This window comes from Manis javanica, chromosome 7 (assembly GCF_040802235.1).
Source record: "Manis javanica isolate MJ-LG chromosome 7, MJ_LKY, whole genome shotgun sequence".
Classification (NCBI taxonomy): Eukaryota; Metazoa; Chordata; class Mammalia; order Pholidota; family Manidae; genus Manis; species Manis javanica.
In genome coordinates, this window is record NC_133162.1 from 20372165 (window position 1) to 20383008 (window position 10844).

General features: G+C 40.8%; 1 long non-coding RNA gene across 1 annotated transcript in view; it reads right to left on the bottom strand.

The window, feature by feature from the left end:
• Nucleotides 1-10515, bottom strand: part of LOC140850564 (uncharacterized) — a 222261-nt gene extending 211746 nt beyond the window's left edge. Inside the window, exons 1-2 of the long non-coding RNA XR_012133503.1 lie at nt 10281-10515; nt 2588-2654 (exon numbers count right to left, since the gene is read on the bottom strand). This is a non-coding gene — a long non-coding RNA (uncharacterized lncRNA). The remainder of the gene's footprint in view (nt 1-2587; nt 2655-10280) is intronic.
• Nucleotides 10516-10844: the final 329 nt, after the last annotated feature.

Below are 10844 nucleotides of genomic sequence, written 5' to 3' on the forward strand. Positions count from 1 at the left end.
GAGAGTTGTCAGTGATGTTTGGAGATAGGTTCAGTCTTTAATGAGCCACCAGCAACCTCCTAGTGGCCTGTTCCTCAGTTCCTCCCTGGGCACGACTCTACAGGAGAGACCCTCGTTGTTGAGTCATTGACACTGAAAGGTGGCAGAATCCAGACCGACTGCTCACTACCAAATTTTATGGAAAAATCACTGCAGGTGACACACTGAGAACAACATTCTGACACTGAAATGACAAACATTAAGGAGCTAAGATCCTTTGGAAGCCACTGACCTTGGTCTGCCAACGTCAGTGAACTGCAAGAGTTTCCACCTAGAAGGATCTCTGCCTCTGTGACTGCAGCAGAGTCAACAGTGCAGGTGTCTGTGCTGCTCTTCATTCCTCAGAGGCATTTTCATTACCACTCAAAGGGCCCAATCAGGCCCCAGCTGAGGATATATCCCCTCCTCAAGAGGACACATGTATTCCTGGGATAAAGCAAGTGTCTGTCTCAAATAAACAGATTTTGTTTTATTTCATTTTTTCAGGGATACCTATCTACTTGGCTCTGCTTTAGTTCCTGCCAGACAATTGAGATTTTCCAGTTTTGACTGACTGCCTGCCTTGCCCTGTCATCTGGCATCAGTGTCCATATGGCCCCTGTCTGTCTGAGTCAGGACCCAGCTTGTCTGCCCTGTCTGTGCGTGTCTGTCCCAGTCTAGACCCCCGGCTTTCATCTAATCTCAAGCAAGCACCTTAATCATCCTCTGATGCCTGTTCCAGGCCCCTGGGCCGCATCCATCAGGCACTCTGGACACTCATACACACACACACCAGCAGGACAGAGATCAAGGTGTGGCTTCTGGTCCCCTGGATTTTGTTTGGAAGGTCTTGACTTTCCTGTTGGCCATTGTAGCTACGAGAGAGAGGCACTGCCACCTCTCCTATCATCTGCAGGAGAACCAGAACATGATGTACGGCTCTCAGTTCCTGAATGATTCGTGGAACACAGGAAGGTAGAGAGACTCTTTTATGTATAGTGTCTGGAGGCCCCAGTGTCCATCTGGCTTTTCATACAAAGTCCCACGTTGCTCTTTTTGCTACGTACACCTCTGTGGAGCTGCCCACAGGCCTCTGCCCTGCTGCCCCGATCACGTAACACTCCCAGTTGCAAAATTTAAGAGCCTCTTCACAGCTGTGGAAGAAAGCCTGTCTCAATGATGGCCCAACAAATAAAAGATACTCCCACCCTCAGGTGACTTGTCACTTTTCATTGATTTTTGTGAACCTCTACATTTCAAAAATGGGAATGATTGGGACAGTCCTGCCTCCCTCACCTGCCGCAAGACTGCTTCCTTGTACCTCTCCTCTAGCTTTTTTTTCCACAGAGAATAATCCACTCCTGTCATTGTACTAGAACCAAAGTTATGGGTTCAAAGATCAGAATTTTCTGGACTTTGAAAATAAGTAAGGGAATTAAAAAAACAGATTATATGGTTCTTTACATTAACTGCCAAAAACTCCAGTTTACCAGAAACTCCTCTCAATACTAATTCACAAAGGACTTCTGTAAATAGGAACCAATGCAGTGTTTCACCAATTAAAGACACATGAAGTATACGATTAGCACAGCTAATTACATTATCCTTAGATGCTCCTGTGTTACCAGGAAAACACGAGCATGGAGGATTCCTGAACCTGGACCACCTAGGTGAGTATCTCCCTGTGCTGAAGGGAATGCGCAGGCCAGACACAGGTGTGCCTAAGCTTAGTCATTGGTTACTAAGACCTGTTTATGGTTAAACCTCCAGAAGCATTGCTTTTCTCATTTAATATTAAGCATGTGCCCTGCCCTTATAGCAATCACAGTCCCCCAAATGTAGGATCAGCTACTTCCTAAGGCAGCATGCTCCCCAGGCAGGGTTCAGAAGCTAGACGCTCACTCATCCAGATGCCAATGCATGGAGGGTTCCCTGCCCCAGAGAAGGCCATGTTGGATGACCTCTAATTTTACCTCTACTCTCTCAGATCTAAGACTCCACAGTAACAAAGCTGTGATTTAATAATCACTCATAACAACACAATAGCAATAAAATGGTTACAGTTAACAGCTTAACGTAAGTCACGCATGAAGAGCAGCATAACCAGAGCCAGCCAATTCCTTGTTAACTTGCAGCCCCATCCTCTCACCATCTTCAAGCAAAAGGCTGCATGTCCAAAGCCAAGACATGCACAAAACAAAACCCAGCAAAGATTAAGAAAGGTGGCACTGACCTGTGTTGAAGGATAGATGTGCGAGACTGGCAGCCGCTCCCACTGTTCCTTCGGATTCCGTGGCAGATTGTTTTCTCTTCAGGATTGTGACCTCATATTTCACCCAACAGTATCATTTCTCAGAAAGACCATCCAGCTGAGACCACATCCCACTCCTAAGTACCTGGAAGGTCCTCTCAATTCAATCATCCCATGCAGTAGATCCCCTTGGCCTGGCAGCGTCTGGGATAGGCTCGGGGCTGACACAAGGAAGGAAAGGACCCGCTTCCATTCCAAACTAGACAAGAGTGCATTCCATGAATTAGAAAATGATTCTATGTAGGAGAAACCACCTACCTTGGTTCCAGTCAAGAAGGCTTCAGCACTCAGCTGTGAGGGTCCTGAAGACATATGTGCCGTGCTCCTGTCAAAAGTCCACAGGGTCACAGTTACGTATCAGGGGATGGATCTACTCCACCATCATCATCGCTGCCACCACCACCATTGTCTCCTCCCCTCCACCCGTTCTTCCTCCTTTGGCAGCTCCCCCTCTTCCTTTTTATCCTCTTCTTCCTAGCTGTCCATCCTCCGCATATACATCGTAAAGTGTGTTCAGGTACTTTACAATGCCACACAGATAATCAGGGCGGGGGGTGCGGGGAAGCAAAGCGCTGTGGGACAAATTCCCCTGGATCTTCTAAGAGGGGGACTTAGTCATGACAGAACTGTCTCTTTTGTGCCCCTACATTACAGCATAGCAAAGATTTTGCCTTGGAAAAAGTAATTTGAGGGAAAAGAAAATTATACCAACTAAGATTTTTGATTACCTTTTGTGCCACCCACTCTGCTAAGCATGAAGATCAGCAAAACCAGATTTTACTGCTATCAGTGCAGGTTTCCCTCTAAACACACCTAGGAGGTAGATATGATTATGATGCTCCCTTTACACAGGATGAAACAGGTTCACCTAGCTATGTCCTTGTCCAAGGTCACACAGCATGAAGTAGAGCTAAGATTCAACTCAAGTGGTCTTACTCCGAGTACCACCATACCACACTGAAGGCTGTCTGTTTATTTGCCAAACAAGGAATTGATGTTCAAAAGATGATTATCCGATTTGCTCAAAATCACACTGCTAACATGGAGCAGAGTAAGGATCAAACTCTATTCTCCTGAATCTGGTCCAGTGCTCATTCCTCAACATGCAAACACTATGCCAGACACAAAGTCCAAGCTCTTCTAAAGTACTGCTGCACACATGCAGCCCATAGACAGGCTGAGAAACGCAGCTATTTCCTATTGGTAAACATGAAACCTACTTATTTGGAGACTCTTAAGACTTACTTTTTTGGGAAAAAAACTATATAGAAATTCAATCTCTGAGCACTACAACTCTGTGCACCTAGTGTGAGCTAGAAATGCCCTGTGCCAACCTGCTCTCATATCTTAGGACATCCTTGAAAGTGGATAGTAGCACATTCAATTTTTACACAAGGGAAGAGAAATCAACACAAGATAAACAACTGATTTCAGGTCTCAGGGCTGATAAAGTACAGACAAGACGTGGGGCTGGATCTCCTGATTTCTGGTTCAGGACTCTCCCTTTCAGTCTAGAACACATCAGAATCTGAGCAGTGGGTGCCAGTTAAGAGGATACCTCAGAAAGTTGTCTAAGATTAGGAAACTGGATTGAAAGAAGAATGAAGGGGATTTTACAGTCTTGTCTAGATACTGTATGGCAAACAGTCCTCCACCTCATCTGTCAAAATGGAATAGAATTCTAGTATCAGGACAAAGGCCAAAGCTTTAAACTTGAATCTTAACCACCTTGACCTTAACAGAATGCTTTTACAATTTCTGTAAATGTCTTACCCTTTAGTAATTAATTACACAGACCTCATAAACTGGATAGGCCTGACTCCACACTAATAAGCTGTTTTACTGCCCTTCATATAATTTTACTGATTCCTACAAACTTGTTTTATAATAGAAATGCCCTGCTTAAGAAAGCAGAGTGAGTGCTGAGGTTTTGCCTCTACTTTGCCTTTTGTAGGGGGAGAAGAGTCCCAGAAATACACAATCAGGTCACATTAGATATGCCAACTCTTTAGCAAAAAAAGATAAAAATTGTTTAAGTCAAAATAAGCCTCTGTTGAAGAATATGTGAAATTAAATTTAAACTGCATTGGGTGGCCCCATGTGGTAGAAATGAACTCAGCCAGCTTCTGACACAGTGTCTGGTTTCATGGGGTCTTTTGTTTCTAGAAGATGCTATCCCTGAAACCACCTGGGAGGCAACTGGAGTTGCAGATCAAAGTGAAACAGAACTCAGTTTTGTACAAAGTGGACTAGAACTATAAGCCTGTTCCTACTTTGCGGGAGGAGACTGTATTTATCTATGGGCCAGAGACTCTGAGGACACTGCACGCACGCCATCACTTACAACATCTGTGCTCATGCTGCCTGCAACAGAAAGGGTATTTTGGTGTTTTGATATAATTTACATATGAACAGAAGTTCATGCAATTACATAAATGACCCTAATATTTCTAGCTGAAGCTGTTATTATTAGTCATAGAAGTCCATCCATCCATTTAATGCCCAAGCTATAGTTTCCACATAATTGGCTAAACTCACCTCTTAATTAGGTTCTCCATTAGCCACATTGCTAACTTAACAGGGAAAGTCACAGCTCGGGGCCTTCTGTCAAAGCACTCATGATCAGTCATACATTCTGTTTTCCCTCCTTAGTTACGCACCTGTTCTTGCCCCCACCTTTACTGGCCCTCATATCAAGATCGATTTCCAGTCCTGGATTCTTCTCCATGATCCTATCATGGAAGATGACTGTGATAAAGCAAGATGGGAAGGAAACAAAGCAAATAAGGAGCAGCCATCCATTCTGATCTGTTTATTTAATCACCCTTGAGTAAATGAATCCCTCACTTCACAGGGGTGCAGGACAATCCCAAGAACGAGAAGCAGACTGACAACTGACAGGCCAAAGTATAAGCCTTTAAAATGGTTCCAGTAAACCTGCTTTCCTTAACATGGAATGATTCCTTGCTGGGAATAAACATGTATGTTAACCAGTCACTTGTGGGATCAGAAACACATCTGTGATATTTCAACAAGATGGTTAGGATTTACTGCAGGCCTGGTTCACTTTCCTGTACCGAGCAACTGAGTCAATGAGGTGCACCTCATTGAGCGACAGACTCAAAGACAGACCCAAGAAATGTAATTAAACTTAATTAATTCAAATATACTTATTCTCATGCTGTTCAAAGAACCAGGCAACTTATCTCTCCAACCAGGCAGTGAACTCAAGGGAAAGAATGATAATGTGTTTCTTTATATCTCCATAAATATGTGCCTAAATCAAATCAAGGACTCAAAAATTAATTGCAGGACCTACTTCAAGGAAAAAAAGAACTGAGCTAGTTTGTCATGGGAACTGGGGACAAAAAAGCACGAATTGCAAATCCACAACCACATGTTTCCAGTTGCCCCACACTCCAGCCAAAGCTCACTCCTTCAGGGCTAACTCCATCAGATGTATCCATTTTTGTTTTCCGGGACACTAGGTAAGAAATATGTGAATTATTTCCCACTTTGATAGAGTGATAGAATGATTTCATTCTGCCAAAAAGCAAATGAGTCACAGATGCCTTCATATTAGAATACATTTTTCAAATTTTGAAAAGCACTTTTAAAAGTGATCCCTTTTCCTATACAATGCGACCAAGTGGTAAGAACAGCATCACCAAAGACCATAAGACAGAGAAAGACACCAGCCAAATATTAACTCGAGTACACATTGAAACAAGCTGAGCTAATGAAATTAAAATAAAACAGTACCTCAAAGTACATCATTACACCACCTAAAATCATCTCACACACCGTGGCATTACGTGAACCATGCTTGGAAAACACTCAGCTTCTTGGCTTCTGAAGGTTCTACGCACCAAGTGTCACACGCAGTTCTGAGAATCCTGAGAATCCAGCCTAATGGACTGATTCAAGCAGAATGGCTGCTTCTGCCTGACAGGTATTTCTGGGCATCTGGCTAACCAGACACACTCTTCTAGGGTTTCCAAGTCCAGGTTTGATGCTGCAAGAGCTAAAAAGCATTTGGAAGCACTCCCAGCCATCATAGGATGACAAGTGTATGCAGGTGGCCATTCAGGAGAAACTGGATTTGAAGATGGCCTCCCTCATGGCACAATTGGGCTTTTCACTTTTCCCTCAGGAAAAAATTAGTGCTTTATACTTGAAAATCTTTAACTGATGACTTAGAAAGACCGCTTGAATTTCGTATATGGCTGTCAGATGAAGTCTATCCACAGGAAGTAATATATACCTGCATATTCAATATGTGAGTCACTGACTACATATGGCCATTAATGCTCAAATTTAAACTGCAAGTAAATAAAACTAAAAAGGCTGTTCATCTATTGTACTAGTCACATTTCAAATGATCAATAGCCACATGTAGCTCGAAGCTACTGCGGAGGACAGAGCAGAGGTATACTGTCATCAGTACAGAAAGTCCCACTGGAGGAGACGCTTGTATAGTCCCTACTGATGACCAGTCTGCAGAGAAGCCATGTACTGGGGGAGAGTAAAGTCATGAGAAGGTGTGGTCCAGCTGAAATCACATGCATACTTAGGCCCCCGCATACCATGCCCTCTGTAGAGGGATAGCCCTATCTTTATGATAATCAAAGTAAACCTCCAGGAAAAGTTACACACCATTTTCTTCCTTCCCACTCCCTTCCCCAAGTCCTGACGCCCTTCTTGTACTTCTATTGTCAAATGCTTGTTGTGTCAATAGGGTCAGATTTATGTTCCAAGTAAGCAATAAGAGAAATACGCATACAGATCATTTGGGAAATGCTAACAAAAAGTTCCCTTGCCTACCTTTTGTTCCTTCCTACTTGGCCTATAATCAACCATGCTAAAAAATTTGAGAGTCACTGGGCAGATCATCAGCCCCATCTAAAAGTGTGAAAAATGGAATTGGCAGCCAACCAAACTCAAATGTAAAATATCCATTGGGTATTTGGATTATCAAAAGTACACATGGGTTCCCATTATGCTTTTTCGGCTTCAGTACACCTGGGGCTTCTGGAGCAAAACCCACTGTGGCAGGTGAACACTGAGCGCCTTCTGCTTGACAGATGAGGAGGAAACTCAGGCAAACTTAGTTCTCAGTGTTATGCTGAGGAGTCTTAAGTAGATTTGGTTTCATGGATTCCATCAGGAAATATTTTCAATGGTCTATATAGTTTACTAAGGATGGCTGCACAGTAAATTATATCCTTTACTACCCACCAAGGAAATTTGTAACCAATGAATGAAGGAAAATGCCATCAACTGAACCCAGGAACTCAGACTTCCTGAAGAGCCAGACACTATCAAGAAGCAAGAATGGGTTTCAGTTGAAGGATAAGTGTGCTGTATACATCCTTTCATGCAAAGTATTTATTCATCCAAGCTCCACTGACAATGAAGTTTCTGATACCTGAGACACAGTGAATACTGAATGCTTTAAATATCTACTGCAATTTGTGCTCCCCCATATTTTATGTACGTATTTACTGCTTCCCAGGAATAAACTTATGTGCCACTAAGTTGCTGTTGCACACTGTCAGTAAGAGAATTTTAAAGTGGGTTATTAACCAAAAGAGCTAACTTTTATTGACTTCTCACTATGTATTAGGTATTGTGCTAAATGCCTTATTTGGGTCTTATTTAATCCTCATAACCACCCTGGATGCAGATAACTATTTTTACCCCATTTTACAGCTCAGAGAACTGAAGCTTGGAAATGCTAAGGGATGTGTCAAGAATCACATTGTTATTAAAAGGCAGAGCCAGGATTTCAATTCAGGCTGTTTGATTCCTGAGCCTGCACTTTCATATCCTGGCTCATAAACTTATACTTGTTGATAATAACCCAGCTTAAATGGTTATATGTCTAACTTACCTAATGTAGAGAGGAATGAACTTAGTGATTTGGTAATAACAAATGTTCCTTTCCTTTTAGACACTAATCAAAAGGAAGTGATGATGAGGAAAAATGTGGAACACTGAACCAGTGCTTTCTGTTTCATCAGCAACACGGTGAAGAGGGTCAGTAATTCTGATTACATGTGACATCAAATTCCCTGACTCACCAAGCCAGGAGGTAACATCAAACTGCCTATGATGCTTGACTTAGAGATTCAGTGTTTCTCCCTGAGCAGCTTCAACCTATCATTTTTATTTCCCTCAAATTACTGTAATAAATAACAATTATAATAATGACAATATAAATTTCTTTTTTTGTATAAATATTTGTGAAGATTAGAATTTTGAAAGATTATCAATTGCCTTAATTTATATAACCACTGTCTCTTATTTGCATGTTTAAACTTAGTTGACTAAAGAAAGCACTATTCAGGAAACACAATAAAAGTGGTCACCAACCAATTTGGCATAATGCACTCTATCATATACTTGAATTTGGGTTTCTTGACCCAAAAGATAAAAACACGGTTTCCTTCTTCAAAAGCAGAAGCTGAATAATAAATTGAATAAAAACATAACTGAATAATTGTGGAGAACTCCCATCACAGCCTAAATAACCAAAACTATAAGTGAATCAATAGTACTTTAGAATATAGTTATCGTGTATAATCTATACATATATGTTACACACACACACACATAACATAAAGAAAATGCTTAAAATGATCTTTTGTTTGGAGTTGAGGCCCACATAATATCCAGAAAATGAAGATTTGTATAATTATTTTCAAATCTCTCTCCTCTAATCAACAAAGTAGTTCCTAAACAAGGTCTGCTGGCCCCTTCTTCTGGCACCTCTGGAAGTGACAAAACAAACGATCTTGCTACGTAGCAGACATATCTGTATCTACGTGTAGGTGTATCTATCCACATCATACAGTTATTGATCTCTTACACAGTATCAGATTCTCTGTTTGCTCCCTGGAATACATTGATGGACAGGACATACTGACAGCTGTATTCATGGAGCGTGAGTTTACTACTATCTTTTTTGTTTTTGCTTGGTAATAGCAGGTACCTATTCCAAGTCAATAAACATATTGCTACATATGAATCTATCACATGCAGGACAAGTCATGGGTTGTTTTCTATATGAACAGTCAGGTTTTCATTTTGTTTTAAATTAAAGCCACCATTAATTTTAAATTTCAGGAATTCTTACAAATATATATGTTATCAACAATGGGGAATCTTGTTCCCCAACTGTATGGAGCAACAATTACATATGAAATATTACAAAAGGTATGGATCTGTGTCATCTCTGTACCTCCCAGCATGCTTAGTATACTTCATTTAGAGGTCCTAGGTGCTCAATATCTAGAGCCAAAATACTGATACAATGGTTCACACATGGATGGCACTTCAGAAAGCTCCACCCTATTCACTATATTATATGCTAATATTAGCAAATGTAATTGAGTCCAAGAAAGACTGATTGCTATGATTATATGGCTAATATGTATATAGAACCAGCACTAGACTTAAGGCTCCTGTCTCCCAGAAGAAAACTTGTTATTCTAATAAAAACAAGTATCAGTTATTAAGTACCTACTATATCTTTATCTTACATGTCTTACATATCTTAAATCATCTTAGATACATATCTCACATCATCTTAAATATCTAGCAAGTCATGCAGATACAATCTACATATTTCAAATATAAAATCAAAGTACATGTAAGTTAAGTGACTTGCTGAGCTCCACAGAGCTAATATACAGGAAATCTGATTCAAAACCAGGTCCATTCACTACCAAACCTTATGCTTTATCTAATACAATGTCCTGCTTTCCTTAACACATTCCACTTCATTTATGATTATTGCCGAAGCACAGAAAATGAAAAATATACATATATATACAAGCTAAAGAACACTACATTTCCTACCCTTATATTTTAAAAAAGTGAAAAACTTTTTAAAATCATGTCAAGTGTTCATTTCTAACCTCATAATATAATCAAATTTCACTCTTACCTCAGGGAAGGACTAATGCAGAAGAACAGCTCATGGGTTACATGGTTCACTGAATAACCTGAATGACTGCAGGGTAGCTTGTGCTCCATGAATCACCAGGTGTAGATTCCATCACTCGAAATGATCAGATCGGTGGACAAAAGAACCACTAAATCACCATTTCAAGTAAGGAAAATATACTAGTTCCCTCTTATCCATGGTTTCAGTTGCCTGCTGTCAACCATGGTCTGGAAGCTGATGATCCTCCTTCTAATGTATCTTCAGAATGTCAGTAGTAGCCTGATGCTACATCACAATGCCTACTGCCTACATCATTCACCTCACTTCAGCTCATTATGTGGGCATTTTATCATCCCAAGATGAGAGGTGAGTAGAGTACAACAACACTGAGGGAGAAACCACGTTCATATGACCTATCTCAGCACACTGTTATTATAATTATTCTATTTTATCATCAGCTTATTAAGTTATTGTTAATCCCTTACTGTGCCTAACTTACAAGTTAAAATTCTTCATAGATATGTATACTTAGGAAAATCCACAGTATATATAGGGTTTGGTACT